We start from the raw sequence: 16,242 nt of genomic DNA, 5'->3' as shown, positions 1-16,242 counted from the left end.
GTCTGATTTAAGGTTATCTGGATTCTAAAATTCTAACACCATTTTTGAAAGTTAAATATGGGCTCTAGTTTAAACCTCAGGCTTTTTTGGCTTCTGTCTCTGCCGGTCTTTGGGCCTCGGGAGCAGCAGTGAGTGAGAATTCTGTTTCTCTCCCCAGCAGCTCTAACTGAGCAGAGGTTCCAGCTGTGCCGGGGCTGGAGGGCTGCTTGAGGGAGAACCGCAGGCTGAGAGTCAGTCCTCAAGTCTGGCCGCCCACCAGATGGCTTTCATTGGATGAGCAAGCTACCCGAGCCAGGAAGTAGAAAAATTCATCATTGCTCCATTTGTTTTTCTTAGTTTCAGGTTTTTCCAAGCCTGCTGAGAAGAGCCGACTAAGCCTGCAGCTTCAATACCCATCATGAGCGCAAGCAACTTATTTGCAGAATCTAAACACTTCATTCATTAAATGGAAAGCAAGGCAGTGATTCCTGGCATGACTGAATTTAAGTCAAGCTGTCAAAGTCCACAGTGCAGCCCGGAGTAGAGACGGACAAGTTGAACCAAAACCTGAGCGGTGTTGGACCACTGCTTCTCGGCAACTTTATTGTAAGTTATTCCCATTACATCAGAGGGAAATCTGAGACGTGGTTAGAGAAAAGTATGGAGCTGATTACTCCCATCCCAAGCATATCTTTGTTTTAAGGAACTTGCTTTATGTACTATTGCCAAGGGACTTGCTTTGAATGATATTTCCAGGCATGATGTCTATAATACTAAATAATGACAACTACGTTTTACAAATAATAGTTTAATATGCTTCTGTTCTTCAGTGTTCTTGATCTCATTAATCTTCACAGCAACTCTGCGAGGGCGGTCCTCTTATTAACAGAATTTTACAGGTGAGGAAACGAGTAGCTTCCTCACAGTGAAACGACGTAACTTGCAGAAAGTCTGCAGTCGGTGACTGAGAGGTCATCTCACATCACTACGCTATCTGCATCCCGTGGGATCCATATTTTTAGGCCATTCATTTTTCAAAAGACAAATTCTCTTATCGATTAAAACATTAAACCTGCCCTGGCCAGGTGGCTCAGTTGGTTGGAGTGGCCTCTCATACACCAAAAGGCTGCAGTTTGATTCCAGGTCAGGGCACATACCCAGGTTGCCAGTTCCATCCCCGTCGGTCGGGGGGCGTATGGGAGGCAACCGACCAGTGTAAATTCTAAAATTCTCTCTCTCTCTCTGTCTATATATATACACACACACACACACACATATATATGAAATAAGCAGTGTATATACAATATGTTAAAAATAAATATAAATTTAAATTAATTATAGAGTTAAATATAGATTATATGAAGTTATTTATATAAATACATAGCATATTATATATAAAACATATTAGAATAACTGACAATTTGAATATGGACTGTGTAATTAGATAATCATATTATATCAATATAAAATCTCCCGATTTTCATAACTGTTAAACTTCCTAATTTTTATAGTGAAAGTTGTCTGTCTCAGGAAATATACACTAAAGTATTTAGGTAGGTAAGTAGGTATGTACATCTGCAACTTATTCTCAATGGTTCAGAAAAAAATTATATATAAGGAGAGAATGAATGATAAAGTATAAACTGTAAATACACAAAATATAAACAAATGGTAAATCTGGGTAAAGGGTGTGCAAGAGTTCTTCATACTAATATTTTAACATATTTGTAAGTTTAAATTATATAAAAATAAACATTAACAACAACAAACAAATAAATGGGTGACAACTTCTGACAACAGCAAAAATTCTCCTAAGCAACAGGGTTAATTAGGAAATTAAGAACATGACAATGGCTTTGGAATATTATAAAATTGAAAGCACCACCTATCAAAAGTGAGGGATGTGTGAACAAATCAAGGCCCAAAGGTAAAGATGTAGATGCGCTTTAGAAATATGAAATACGTGAACTAAGCACTTGATTTTTAAATCTTATTTTAAAAAAGAGAATTAGCATAAGGGAAGATAATAAAGATGAAGGGCAGAAATAAATAAACTAGAAAAGAGGAAATCAGTGGGCATAAACAAATTTAAATGCTCAGTCTCTGAGAAGATTGTAAGATAGACTAAACCCTTTGGAAATATAATAAATAAAAGAAAAGGTATAAATCAACAAAATTAAAAACAAGACTGGCGATTTAACAATTGATATAAAGGATTTTAAAGTATAAATGATTGCAATGTACAATTTATGATCATTTAAAATATTTAGCCAAATGGACAACACCAAATATAAAGTATAAAGCTGACAAAACAAGATGTAGAAAACATGAACAGAATGATGGAAAAGGAAATTGTGAATGTTATTAAAGAAATACCTCATCTACCAAAACAAATACCATGTAAACAAATTTACTGAACAATATTTCTACATATTCAAGAAACAAATTTTTTCATATTATATAATCATTTCCAAGTAATGGAAAACAAGACCTGATGCCCAATTCATCCTGGGAGATAAGTATCAGACTCATCCACAAACCTGTGAAAAATACCACACGCATGTCTCAGGACAACAAATGTGCACAAGTGCCAATTCCAATAAAACTGGTCTGAGCCCTGGCCGGGTGGCTCTGTTGGTTGGAGCATCATCGCTTACACCAAAAAGTTACAGGTTCAATTCCAAGTCAGGACATAAGCCTAGGTTGCTGGCTCGATGCCCGGTTGGGACATGTATGGGAGGCAACTGATTGATGTGATTGATGTTTCTCTCTCACATCGATGTCTCTCCCCCTCCCCCTTTCTTTCTCTCTCTAAAAAAAAATCAGTAAAAACATACCCTCAAGTAAGGATTAAATTTTTAAAAACTGGCTTGAAAACTACAACCTGGCTCAGTAGATTTTCCAAAAATAGTTGTTGGATAAGTGAATAAATGGATGTATGGGTATATGAACAAAGAAATTAATGCAGTCAACTGGCAATGTCTACTAAGGGCATGAGAGCAAGACTGTCTTGTGCATCCCATCTATTTGCTAACTTATTAATTATTTCATCTATGTCAGGCCCGATAAACAGGCAGAAAAATCATTTTAATGAGCTTAACAGAATGCGGCTGTAACAAGAGTGTGTGATGACCAATAAAGATAAATTCTAGGAAAGCTGAAAGATTATGACCAATCACAGAATGCCTTTTATAAAAGAATTGCTAATTTGAGAGGGCATGGTGAGACTTAAAAGAAAAATTGACACACAGGATTTAAGGGTGACAGACTATCCCAAAATACACCACTTTGGCGCAAGGATTACTCTGAGCTAAAAAGCACTTGAAAAAAGGAGATTCAAGAAAGGTATTCTAATCTTCCCTTTTCTTCCAAAATCAAGAGATAAAAATTAATTCCCCTATGAAAGATGCCCTCCCAGTGTTGCAGGAGAATTGAATGGGTGGAATTTCTCCATCACTAGTGGTAGTGGGGTTCCTGTGATAGCTTGAGAAAAATAATTTTCTAAGACTTGCACGGGAGAACGAACGATTTTTATTTGCATGGAATTTTATTTCTGGGTTTCCAAAGTCCCATGCCCCTTAAAGTCTTGGAAAAGGTGCAGGTGAGACTCCAGCAGAGCCAAAAGCAAAGCCAGTGTCCAGAGTTTCCATGCTATGGTGCCACTGAGTCCAATGTAGCCTCAGGCTAACCACTGCCCGTTGGTCTGTTGTGTGGGTCCCACATGGCCATGAGCCACATGGACGAAAGCAGGGGAGCGTACCCCCTGCAACAGGAGTCCCAACACAGCGAGAGGGCCAAGGGCGCAAGAGAGGAAACTTTCTTTGTTTTGGAGCTGAGAATCTCAGATTTCTCGCCCTTGCAGTGACCAGGCCCCTTCTGGCCACTGACTCGCTACCTGGTGTGCCTGAAAGATAAGCACCTTCCCACATCAGCCAGACCTCACTGTGCCACTGTCCTGTCCCTTCCCCGGCAATCTGTGGGGAACAGACCTGGAGAATGTTAACTGCAGCTTCCTCGCAAAGCCGCATAAATGCATGCGTATATTATCCAGTCTCCCCCTTGCTCCTCTCTTGTTATTAATAACCAGGTTATTATAATGGTATCACCAGTGCCAGAGGAAAAGAAACATTCTCCAATGAAGGATAAAAGCAGAGAGAATTCTGTACAAACAGAATTTCGTTACTCTTCCACAATTTCCTCTCTTTGTTCAACCCAGTATAAAAGCATATAAGTTTTGCCATTTCTTTGGGTCTTCATTTCCTTAAGAGGGCTCCTGTGTCATGTAAAACACCAATCTTTTCTCCTGTTAATCTGTCTTATGTCAGTTTAATACTCAGGCCCAGCCAAAAAAGCCCTATGAGGGTAAAGGCAAAATTCTGCTTTCTCTACAGGATTGTTCTTGACAGGAAAGACTGATGAATATGACTACATGAAAATTTAAAACTCTGTTCAATAAAAACACCACAGGCAATGTGAAAAGACAAAATGCAAAGAGACTGGGAGAGAATATTTGCAACACATATAACCAAAGAGAATTAAAATCAGTAAGAAAAACACTAATGAAATAATAGAAAGATGGGCAAAAGATAAGAAACGAACAATTCGTAGCAGAGGAAATTTGAATGATCAATGGCACCATTAAAAAGATGTTCAGCCTCACTGATAATTAGAGAGATGAAAATTAAGACAATGTGATACCATTTTGCATTCATTAAACAGGTGAAAATGAAATAATCTGACACTATCAAGTATTGGTGTCAAGGTGGAAGGATTAGAAAAACATTCACATTTTGATGGTGATGTGTTCACTGGTGTAACCATTTTAGAGAATAAATTGTCCACATCTAGTAACACTGAAAAGACACTTGTTGCAACCCAGCAATTTCACTTCTAAGAGTAAAGTCTAGAAGTTCTCGCTTGTGGACAATGCAAGTCCATTGCAACATTGTTTGTAATAGCAAAAAACAAACAAAAAAAATAAAACCACACAAATAATCACCAATAAGATGAACAAATTGTGATATATGCACACAAAAGGATCATTTATAGTAGTTTTATCAATAGAGATAAATCTTAAAAATATAAGGCTGAGTGAAAAAAACAAGCTGCAGACAAATAAGTGGAATATAAAAATTTGTAAATAGCCCAGCCAGCATGGCTCAGTGGTTGAGCATGGACCTATGATCCAGGAGATGGCGGTTCAATTCCCGGTCAGGGCACATGCCTGGGTTCTGGGCTCAATCCCCAGTAGGGAGCGTGCAGGAGGCAGCCGATCAATGACTCTCATTGTTGTGTCCATCTCTCTCCCTCTCCCTCCCTCTCTCTGAAATCAATAAAGACATATTTTTTTTTTAAATCTGTAAATATACAAAATAATGCTATATGTTTTACAGCTACATACATATGATGCAAACATATACAGCGATGAAATGATAAGCACCAAACTCAGGATAGGGATGCCTCTGAAGAGGGAAAAAATTAGATTATGTTGGAAAAAGTTACACAGGTATACAGGTAGTCTATTTCTTAACAATAATAGGAAGCATATATGGCAACATGTTAGGATTCGATGGATCTGAGTAGCAGGGTGGTATTCATAAATATTTATTATACTGTGTTTGAAATCATTTAAAGAATTTTTAAATGAGTGCCTCACATTTTAAAATAGATTTAAAAATACAAAAACATATAAACAGTATATAAGGCATAAAACATGATTAATAGGTAACTTATTTTAAAAATAAAATATTAAATAAAATGGGTGTGGTGATAGATTCAACTTTAACACACTAGTAAAAAGTAAATAAAATATACATATACCATTTTGGCTTGTCATTTGAAGATGAAATTGAAAATAGCTACTGTAAACATGGAGAAAGGGTGGAGTGAGATGAGAGAGCACATCCATTACTGTTGATGGGAGCATAAAATGACATAAATTCACTTAATTTGGTAGTATATGTGAAAAGGCAAATATAGAAATATATGTGTGTGTGTATATATATTTATTTATAACCTTTGCTTCAGCAATTCTACTTTAAGAAATTTAAGCAAAGGAACTGATCTGAAATGTGGACCAAATTTATGCTTAGGTATGTTCATAGCAGCATTGTTCATAATAGTGATATCTTAGATCCATTAAAGTTAATTTAAAATTAGGGAATTAAGTCAATTATGGTAAATCTATAAACATAATACTCTATAGCTATATTGAATGATGTTTTTAGAGGATATTTAATGCCACTGAAATACGTCATTAATATGTTAAGACAGGTTATTAAAGAGTTTGTATAGTATGCTTGCGGTTGTATTTTTCAAAATAATTGTACAGACAGGAAACATAATTTGGAGGTATCCACATCAAAATGTCAAAGTGGTTATGTCTGAATGGTGAAATTATGGATATTCTTCATTATGTATTTTTTATTTTTAATTAAACTTGTTGAGGTAGCATTGGTTAATAATGTGAGGATTTCCTGCTCTTCATTTTCTTAGTTTGATAATAAAGTTATTGGTTTTATAACAGAAAAAGTTATTAAAAATAAAACATTCACCAAAATAAGCTTTGGTTGATTAAAGATTTAAATATGAAATCTAATTATGGAAGAACTAGCAAAAAATTGGGGGGGGAAATGTTTATCACCTCTCTGAGGGAACTTTAGCTTTCTAAAGCTAAACAATTAAGTGATTGCACTCTAAAAATTAGCACTACAAAATATTTTTTTTAAGGGGAAAATATTTCTATCAAACTTTACAAAGAATTAAGATCTAGCATAAATGGCTAATTCAAATTTGTAAAAGAACTGTCAAGATTCCTAAAGATAAATAGGTAAAAAACAGAACCATTCCCATAAGGGAAATACAATCAGTAGACAAACAGAGTGGGAAATGTTAATTCTCTCTAAAAATCAAAGACGTAAATATGAAAGCAGTTTGAAGATGACAATTTACATATTCTAAAAGAACCAAGAAAAGAAACTGTTGAATGCTAACATCCAATGCGGGTGAGGCTGCCCAGAAATTGACTCATACATTCATCTACAACCATATTGCCCCACCTGTCAGGCAGAATGTTGCCATTAAGGATTTATTCTTAAGAAATCATTTGGCAAAAGCAGAACGGTCCTCATCTCCTCAGCCTGTAAATTCTCCTCAGCCCTTTGACACCTTCTCTTTCCACCTACAGTCACTGTTTGGAAGGTCCCCGCTATATACCCCGACCACTCCCCTCAGGAGTCCCGGGAGCCAGCAGGCCAGAGCAGAGATTGCCCGGCGTCAGGCGTGAGGATGGGGGTGAGGTGGATCTTGAGGGCAGTTCAAGGGCTCTGAATTCAGTCAAAGGAACAATGAAGACAAGAGGGGCCAGTGGAGAGTCAGAGAGACGCCTAAAGTGGGCCCCATGGTAAAGTTAATCCCTTAGGTTAACCAAGCACGCCAGGCCTGTCCTGCTAGGGAGTAGCAGTGAGGTCCCCGGAATTCCCTAATTGCAGTAGCCCTGAGCTCACCTGCAGGCCACCAGATCTCAGCTGCCCTTGCCCACCCCCTTGCCCCTGCCACCACCAAAGTCTAAGGGAATTATTTGGGGGAGGCAGTCCACTCATATTTGGCCTCCACACTGAGGCCTGTCAACCACCTAACCTGGGCACCCAGCGCTCCCTCCATGCCTTCTAGGAGAGCTCTGCCCTGCTGGGAGCCAGCCCTTTCCTCCCGCTGGTAGCCCCAGGACCCTGTGGCGATAAGGCCAGTCCTGCTCTGAGGTCAGAGGGCAGAATTGCTAGGGCCCCCTCGTCTCCCACAATCTCTCTGTTCCGTAAACACATTCATCCATTTCCCGTCCCAGTCTGGGGTCTCTCCTTCCCGTGGGTCCTTTTACTGTTCAAAGATGTTTGCACATTGACTATCCTTCATTGTCATGACCTCCTGAGGTCGGAATCACATGTTTCCTTATCTCCACTGTTTAGAGGTTAAGATTTGCCCAAGGCAGAGCTGACCTCGAACCCCTGCCTTCTGTCCTCAAATCCAGGTCTCTCTCTGTGGCACCAAGCTTGGCCAAGACTGGGTTTCACTACATACGTCAACAGCCTGCTGCTTCCTTCCTTGTTTATACATTAACTGTGAAAAATGAACAAGGGAAGTTATTTTTTTATCAAGAGCTAAGACAAGCAGTTTTGCTCTGGAGATGATATGATAGCGGAAAGAGTCTCCGGAGGCAGGGAGCCCTCTGTAAATCTGATTGTGTTCCTGTCCCAGCTCTAAGATCCCAATTACACACCGCCTGACCTCTGAGATCTAATCACTGCTGTTTCCTAAGGCAGCAGACGGATGAGTCACTCTCCCAAGAGTCCCCAGGAGCCTGACAGTCAGATCAGGTGATTGGAGAGGAGCTGTGGAGTAAAAAATGGCTCTCTCCGGGGTATCACTCCAGGGGCCATAAATTTAAAGGAAGCCTAGACACGGCAACATTTTCGCCCCCTCTCCCTGAACTTTGCCTAGAAGTAAATAAAGCTGGTTCTAGCATTGCTCCTCCCCTGCAGGACCCAAGCAGTCTGCTCAGGAAAGGGGGAGGGCGGCTGTGGGGTTCACCTGAATAATCAGACAGTTTCTCAAGACCTGAGAACAGAAATTGGGGCTGATGGGGAAATCCATGCAGGCGCCCTGGCCCCGACCCAGGCAGGAATTCCTCTTTGGGGTTGAAGAGATTCCCGCTCCACCAGATCCAAAGGGAAAAAAGCAAACTTCCTGAAGGCAGGTTTGCACCAACTACCCTGGGCAGGGTTGTGGGGACCATTTTCCCTGGTGCTCAGTACACGCTGCCCACCCGGCAAATCCAGACTCTCTGGCCCTTGGATGTGGCCCCTGGGGTCTGAGGAGTGTCAGACCGGGGAGAGACTCACCACCAAGTTCCCAGTCCTGATGCTAGGGGTCACCTGTCCTGGCCATTCCCTGTAAGGAACCCCCTGGAGGGCCTTTCCCACCCTAGAGCTGGTTTTCTCAGGCCATTAACCTGAGAAAAGGAACCACATTTTAAATTCAGGACTAGCTGCTCCAAGACAGATAGTGAGAGTTTCTCAAAAAAACAAGAAAACAAGTATTTGGGGGGGGGGGGGGGTGCTTTATTTTTTAAATAGAAGGGAACATATAACAATCTATACAGTTAATTTCAAAGTCAAGAAAGGAAACATAGACTCTATCTACACTTTTCTCCTTTCTTTGTTTTTTTTCCCAAAAACACTATAGGGGAGGAAAGCTTTTTCCTTCTTTTCTAGGTTCTTTAGCTGGCCTAATAATTAAATTCATAAGACAGATTAGCAGGAGAAAAATAAATTTAATTTTGTTTGGATAGGAGCCCCACAAAGAGGCTCCCAGACAGTCAGTCAATGGGGACTTATGTGCCATCTTGAGTAAGAGGGGGTAGGGGCCTGGGGCTTCAAAGGGAAGGACAAGTCGCAGGAAGATGGAAAGAGCAAACATTTAGTAAACAAATGTTTGCCAGCATGCAGATAAGTGATTTTTTTTTTAATCCTCACTGGAGGATATGTTTTTATTCATTTTAGAGAGAGAGGAAGGAAGAGAGAGAAAACAAAACATCAATCGGTTGCCTCCCGTACGCGCCCTGACCAGGGATCGGACCTGCAACACTTTGGTGCCCAGGACGGTGCTCCAACCAACTGAGCCGCTGGGCCAAGGCCAGATAAGACCTTTTGATGTAAAAATTCATCTCTGGTGATAGCTCTCTTCCTGGTACAGGCCCCCTATCTAAATTCTTCTAGGCAGTGAAGGGGGAGGTAAAAGACTCTTGGTGAGTCTATTGGGCCTTGTCTTCAGCTCCACAGTAGCACATGTTGGGGCAGCCGGCCCTGAGCCCCATTACCATAAATATCCTGTTCTTTATCACAGTCGGTGAAGTGGGCAGAGAAAGAGAAGGGGAAGTAACATGTAAGGGTAAGAGAAACAAAAAGCACAATAAAAAACTGTAATCAATAAAAATAATAATAGCTGGCATGTAATGTGCTAAGCACAATTCATGATTTTCACATTTATTCTTTCCCCAAATCCTATGAGGTACATACCCCTGTTTTAGAGTGAGGAGACCGAGGCACAAAGATTTTTAAATAAATTGCCCTCTAGTAGGGGGGAAAGAAGACAAGCCAGCCTGAAAATCCTGTTCTGTTAATTGCAAAGCCTCCACTCCAGAGCCAAAGATACAAAAAGAGACAGCCTTTCCTCAAGGAGGGATCTTACCCTGTTATCTTTAGAATTCTGTAGCTAGTACTTTCCTTTATCATTTCTTAATGATAGGAATTAGAAGGGAAATTTTGTGCTTCAGTGAAAAACTAGCCTTGCGGACATGCAGCACAGCCTCCCAGGTTATCTGATTCTAGCGTTCATTGCCCTTGAGGCATTTTATAACTCTGTGCCTCGTAGGTAACTAATAGCAAGGCAAAATGCAAATTCTGACCTGTCCTGCTGAGGTTGAGTTGACTTCCCTCCCACATTGTGGAAGAAGGTATTTTTGTTTTCATTTGTGCATTCATTTCAGTATTCCTTTATCCATATAAATTTGTGGAGGTGTTTGGCTTCTGCTTGGAACTAGTAATGACACCCTTACCAGCTTCTTTATTTATGAGTTAATAAAATACCACATTTATTTTTATATCTGAATGAAAGTTATGATTTTACCTTTTTAAAAATAATTATATCTTAATAGAATTATCATAGCATATCAAAACATCTCATTGTTGCTTTCTGGAGGACCCTGGAAATGATCTAATCCAAATGGTTTCAAGGGTAACTGGATGACTGATGATGGTGTGTAGATTAGGTCTTTCGTAACATAGTCTCACCCTTACAATTTCCTGTCAAACACTCTGGCTCATGACAAAGTTTCATGGGCAAAGGCTCCAGTCCCCTCATCTTGGCTGGTCTTTTTTACTGGGGAAAATTTATCTGTATAATAATGATGTAATTCTATCCTGCCATAACATCTCCATGATGTCTATCTTCTGCTATGTCTCATAGGCTATTTTGCACTATCTCCATTAAATAGCTGAGAAAGGGCTTCAGAACATTTGTTTTGAAAATAATAAAATAATAATAATAAACATATAACCCATGTCCTTATCTGTAGTGCAAGAGCACAACACAATTGCATTTTTTTAACTTTAGACATATGAAGCCAATTCCTATCTCTCTTGGCACAACTACTTTTTGTTGTGTGGGCTTTGGAGCTAGACAAACATCATTCAAATCCCATTTCACCACTTACTAGAGTGTGGATTTGGGCAACTCAGGTAACCTCCCTAAGCATCAGTTTTCTTCTCTGTACATGGGGAATAATCATACTGATTCACAGTGTCACTGACCCTGCCCAGGTATGGTACGGAACCTCAATGCTATTGGCTATGCAGGAAAGAATTCAAGAGCAAGTCAGAGTGCATACGAAAGCAAGTTTTACTTAGTTAGAGAAAGAAAGAGGCCAGGACTCGGGTTCCTGGAGACATGATCAGGGGGTAAACCTGGGACTGACTGGCTGCTGCCACCTGCTGCTCCCCTGGTTACAAGTCTCACAGGGTTCCGCTGTGAAAGAATCAAAAGTACATGTCCAAGTGGATGCAGGTGAACTTGCAAGTGAGTTGCGCATTGATCAGGAAGTCTTGGGATTTTTGTTTCCAACCGTGGTTTGCTGAACTTTGTGACACCAAATTCTGTGTTTGCCTTCTGGTTGAGACGGGGTCTTGTTTCTAATATGGTCCATTCTGGAAGTGTCATGGCATTCATTCCACTCTGCCCCCTTTCTACTTGTGGTGTCAATATTCACTATAAGGATGGTATAGTGAGCTTTGGGGTTGGATTTTGTTAAGCTTAATGTTCCTGAGAGCTACCCCCTCCCCACATGAGAATGTTAACTTTAGGTAAACCCATTTCACTAGCCACATTCTGTTTGTTATGCTTGACAACTTTCACTCCCTGCAGGAGAAGGTATCTCAAGCAATGATCTGTCCCCTATATTCAATAGCTTTCTACCCCCTCTCAGAAAAACCACAGGTGTTGTGCCAAAAAAGTTTCCTCCCTACATCCTATAAAGAGACTTCCTCCCAACCACTCGGGACTGATGCCACCTGGAGCTCAGCCCATCTGTATTCAGATGCTTTAACCACCTATATTCAGATGCCCTAATAAAACTGCCTTTACCTTCTCATCTGGCCTCGTGTGTTCCTCCTCGGCAAGCCTAACAGATTTCCGGTCAATTTTTCCTCTATCTTGAATTGATTTGGTTTTAGCCAGTTCTTGTTCTTGACTTCTGCAACCACCACAGGAATTTCCTGCCATAAACTGTTTCCCTTTGATCATGCTCAGAGGTGGGGCTCTGGTAAGAGAACCTAGCAGCTTATGGGCTGTGACATCTGTTCCTCCTTCTCCGTTTCACTTGAGAGTTTTTCCTAACTTTTTCCCATCCTGCCTCAACAGGATTGCTCCTGAGGTTTCAGTGTGATCGCATAGAGAGTTTGGCATCTTTGGGAGTATGGCCCTGAACTGTTAACCTGACTTCTGGGCCTGCCTACGAATCGATGAGTAACCATGTCAGCAAGATATTCTATCAGTGGGAAAATGATGAGTCAGCAGCAGCACCCGAAACTGATCACTGGGAACTGTTCCTGATTTCTTGCAGCCAAGGACTTCATTTGCTAAGCCCAGAAAGCTTTTGTGAAATGAGTTATGTGACATGGTATCAATACCAGCTGCTCTAGAGAGGCTTGGGCCATTTCCATCTCAGCAATGCCCCAGCCCTGCCTGATACCCAGGATAAAGACTGTGCCCTTGGGTATCCCATAGTCAGAAGCACTGGGACCCAGCAAGAGAGCCAGCATGCTGATGGCTCACCTGCCCAAACTGTGCGTTTGGTTTGCTGCAGTCAATTCAGTTTGCAGCTTGATTGATCTCTCGGAGGATCCTAAAATGATCAGCAATCAAAAAGCCTAACCAATAGCCCGAGCAGGTGGATGGTGCAGGTACAGAATCTAGTCTATGCCCACCCTCTTTCTTATAGAGGAGAAAACTTTTGGAAAACTTTTAGGATCCAGCAGTGTTCAGTGTCTATCTGGCTGTTGAAAACCAGCTTAAATCTTTACTTTCCTTTGCTTCCAAACATAATGCAGAGGGAAAAAAGTCTTCCATTCTACTGGGACTACTAAAATCATAAAATGCATGATTGGTCCCAGAGCGTCTAGTCACAAAAAAAGATTGCTCTGGTTTCTGTGGGGTTTTTGGTTTTGGTGGCTGGTTTGGTGTTTTTAATTGCACAAACCAGCAGCTGAAATTCGATGGGAAATGTAAATTCAGCACAGAGCAGAAAACATGAAAATAAGTGTAGAAAGACATCTCAACTCTTTGCTCCATAGGTACTCAGCTCTTCTCTTTAGACTTGACGAATGAGAGAGCAATATAGCTTACAGGGACCTTGAAGTCCTTACATCCAGTCTACATTGATTAAACATGTGACCTTAGACAAGGACGCTCCAAACCTCAATTTTCTCACCTGTGAAATGGAAGAAGCAATTCCTAATTCTCTTGTTACAAAAATCAAGTGAGCTCTGATTGCGCCAAGAGTTGGTTGTAAGCACTTTCTTTGTGATAATGTTTTATCCACACAATTCCTTTTTACAGCAGAGAAAACTAAGACAGGGGGAGGTTCCATAATTCACCCAGGTTCACACAATGAATCCGAGGCAGAGCTGATAGAAAGGACAGCCTGCAAAGGTTACTCGGTGATGATCTTGGGTGAATAAATACCTCCTTGAAATGCTTGAATCACTTCATTCTTTCAGTCTAAAACGTCATCTGCTATCTTGTTTTCACCTTTCATTTGTGTACTGTTCTTTAAAAAAAAAAATAGATAAGGAAAAGGTTGAACTCCAGTCCAACCCCTTTCCAAACGGGGACATGTTTAAAGTCAACTCAAACTGAGGAATTGTCCCCACTTGTTTTGTCAGATCCGCACACAGTGCAAGAATGTCCACACGGATCGATTAGTAATGCAATAAAAACCTGGTCATTGTCCTAGTGGCAGCCTTGCCCTGAGCAGGATTAAGAGTCATCATTTTCTAATGACAGCGATCCTGAAAACTTTTTAAATTTTATCTTGCAAGTGGGAGAAGGTTGCAGTGCACAAGAGAAAGCCCCTTATAGTCTCAGGAAAGCAGATTAAGGGTTTGTGGTTAAGAAAACCTGCCCAGATGGCCCTGATCTCCCCTCTCGCAACCTTTTACTAGTAAGATACGGTTTTTGTCTCAGTTTTTAATCTCTGAAATCTCAGCTATGAAGTTAGGGAAATAATACTACCAATCCACAAGGTATTATTGTTGGGGTTTTTTTGCGGGGGGGTGTTTCTCATTTGTCTTCATTGTTGAGAGTATTACAGATGTCCCCTTCTAACCCCTCCCCGCCCCTTCTAACCCACTCTCCCCCCTCCCCAGGCCTTCGCCGCACTATTGTCTGTGTCCAGGGGTTACGTGTATATATGCATATAAGTTCTTTGGTTAATCTCTTCCCGCACCACCCCCTTCCCTCTGGAATTCATCAGTCTATGGAAAACAGTATGGAGTTGCCTCAAAAAATTAAAAATGGAACTGCCATTTGACCCAGTGATCCCACTTCTGGGAACATATCCTAAGAATCCGGAAACAGCAATCAGAAGGAACTTATGCACCCCTGTGTTCATAGCGGCGCAATTTACAATATAGCTAAGATCTGGAAACAACCCAAAAGCTGTTGTTTTGATTACTCTTTTCTTAGAACACCACCCGAGGCCGCCCTTCTCAGGCATCCCCAGTTTCTGAAGACGAACACAAACAAATCTGGTTCTGAATATAAAACCCTGTCTCTCTCATCAGTGAACTTCACCTTGATCCCCTGGCTTCTCCCTGCCTGGGACTTGCTCTCCTTACCTCTGTAAAATATTTATTTTTTTCCCTTGATTAACTTTCCTATCACCATTACATTGAAGGAAAAGGTTACATTCAGGTCATCAAATGCCAATCTCTTAGAACCTCTATTTCTTTAAGAAGCTCTTCAAATTAAAAGAGAACAAAAACTGGACAATTTTAAGACTCTAACTGTAAAACCAGTGAGGAGTGCAGGTGAGGGGCACCGCTGGGCTGTATTACCATGGGCAGTGCTGATAACTCTACTGCAAGTTCCAGCCTCCCTGGGACTCAGGCCTGCCCCCTTTTCATCTCAGGAGAAAGGAAGGGTCCTCCACAAACCACTGGGCTTTCTTTGGCGTGGAATTACTGAACATCTCACTAACGGATATATTGACTGTTCCAAAGTATTGATGGAGTCAACGACTTTGCATTCAGGTCATGAAGACCTGGGGGCCATTCTAGTTCTCTATGGCAGAGTCTTCATGCCCTTTTAATGGAGTGCCTTTATCAGTTTAAAACATTTTTTGAGTGGCCCGGCCGGGCACGGCTCATCGGTTAAGCATTGACCTAGGATCCAGGTGATCAAAGTTTGATTCCCTGTCAGGGCACATGCCCGGATTGTGGGCTCGATCAATGACTCTCTCATCATTGATGTTTCTATCTCTCTCTCTCCCTCTCCTTTCCTCTCTCTGAAATCAATAAAGATATATATTTTTTTAAAAATTTTTGAGTGCCCCACCAAAAATAGATGGATATTTATTTGCTTATAAACTATATAGCACTAATATATTACATAGTACTATATACAAATTGTATAGTGTGAATATATTATAAACATAAATACACAAACAGAATTTTCCAAGGTGGTGTCTTAGTCTGTTTGGGCTGCTATAGCAGAATACCGCAGACTGTGTGGCTTATAAACAACACAAATTTATTTCTCACTGTTCCAGAGGCTGGGATGTCCAAGATCAAGGCATCCAGCAGTTTTGATGTCTGATGGGGACCTCATAAATGGTCATGTTCTCATTGTAACCTCACATGGAGGAAAGGGCAAGGGATCTCTCTGGGGTTCCTTTTGTAAGGGTACTAATACCATTCATGAGGGCTCTGCCCTCATGACCTTATCACCGCCCTAAGTCCCCCCTCCAAATACCATCACCTTGGGGGTTAAGAGTCAACAAACAAATTTTGGAGCATTCAGCCTATAGCAGATGATGTGAGAAAAATCTGAAGGTCTGTCATTTTCTTCTTGTGTCCCAACAGATCTCTCAAGCACCACTCCGAGGCAGTGATTCTCAAACTTCAGGTGACTAAGAACAGCCTGGAGAACCTGTTT

The 16,242-nt window shown here is 40.9% G+C and overlaps 1 protein-coding gene across 1 annotated transcript in view; it reads left to right on the top strand.

The window, feature by feature from the left end:
- The first annotated feature begins 543 nt into the window (after window positions 1-543).
- Window positions 544-16,242, top strand: part of LIPC (lipase C, hepatic type) — a 142,028-nt gene continuing 126,329 nt past the window's right edge. Inside the window, exon 1 of the mRNA XM_016208512.2 lies at window positions 544-585. The gene's annotated coding sequence lies outside the window, so the exon portion shown is untranslated. The remainder of the gene's footprint in view (window positions 586-16,242) is intronic.

This window comes from Miniopterus natalensis, chromosome 1 (assembly GCF_054644295.1).
Source record: "Miniopterus natalensis isolate mMinNat1 chromosome 1, mMinNat1.hap1, whole genome shotgun sequence".
Lineage (NCBI taxonomy): Eukaryota > Metazoa > Chordata > Mammalia > Chiroptera > Miniopteridae > Miniopterus > Miniopterus natalensis.
This window is presented reverse-complemented; position numbering and strand designations above follow the sequence as displayed.